The sequence below is a fragment of the Mus caroli genome, chromosome 9, assembly GCF_900094665.2.
Source record: "Mus caroli chromosome 9, CAROLI_EIJ_v1.1, whole genome shotgun sequence".
Lineage (NCBI taxonomy): Eukaryota > Metazoa > Chordata > Mammalia > Rodentia > Muridae > Mus > Mus caroli.
Window position 1 is genome coordinate 89,481,738 of NC_034578.1, and position 1,315 is coordinate 89,483,052.

Consider the following 1,315-nt stretch of genomic DNA (forward strand, 5'->3'; position numbering starts at 1 on the left):
AAAAAAAAAAGTCCTCAGCCAATGATTTGAATAGTCAAAACAGGGTAGTTGCTGAGAAAAGACAAACGTTCAAACACAGACATACTTTTTCTCCCCACAAACACAAATCTAGACACTGAAAATTCAGGATGAGTCATTGANTGTTAGATGTGACTATACAAGTAGAAATGAGCAGCAGAAATAAAANGGAAGGATAATTAGTAGAAACCAAGACACTCTTACATTTGTAAGGCAAAGCAAAGCTGCCATGAAGCAACTCACCCACTTTCTTTTAGAGGCTCATTCATTTGAGTAATACTATAATTTCAGTATTATGGGGAGATGGAAGCTGAGACTCTGTCAGCATCTTTATCACAAATCCTACCTTTTAAAATTATTCAAACTAAAGTATTAAAACTAAATTCAATAATAGGTTATAAACACAATCACTTTTTATGCATTCTGTTTGTGGTTATCTGAACTTAGAATGAGTTGATAATGCAAGGCTAGGTAGTAAGTTGTAGTATTAATTTATAATTTCGTTATAATAATTCATACACGTACTATAATGTCTCCTTTTAAGTTGTCACATGGGGAAAAGCACTACACAATGTCAACTAAAATCAATATTAACAGCTGAAGATTTATACATGAGCTTCAAATAACTCGATATGTGAAAGGGCATCAAATTACCAGCAAAGTCCTACTTGTCATGTTTCAATAAATCACCACTAGTAACCATGTCTGGANGTTCACTGTCCTACCTACCTTCAGGTTGATTGACTTTGGGTAATCTCTGTACATTTATCCAANGTAGAATATCAACAAAAAATAGGGAGAATTTGAGGAATAGTATCTGTTAAAAATATAGTTAGACAGGACAGCTTTTCCAGGAAATCAAACAAATTCAAGTTATTGAATAAATGCCACTGTGTTGAATATTATATTGATCCACACAAAACATTCTATCATGTTTATTGCCATTTTAGCTGTCAATGATTTTAGAAGCATAAATAATTTTTAGGCGCTTTTCTATTTCTAAAAATTTATTCTGGAATCTTAAAAGGATGGTATTTTCATTGTAGACATACAGCATAAAAATGTTAGCAATGCATTTGTTGAAATATTGAGAATTAGNTGAAATGGGTAATTATACTATGCATGCTATAAAATATGAAATAAAGGGGATGGAAAGATCATTTGGCATCAGTTCAACAAATATCAAGTATTTTAAAGAATAACAGTACTGGTTTAGAAAATAAATTGTACGTTAATGAAATCTATTTATAATAAAATTGTAAAGTCAAACAAGGGGCAGAATTTGGAGGGTTTTTTT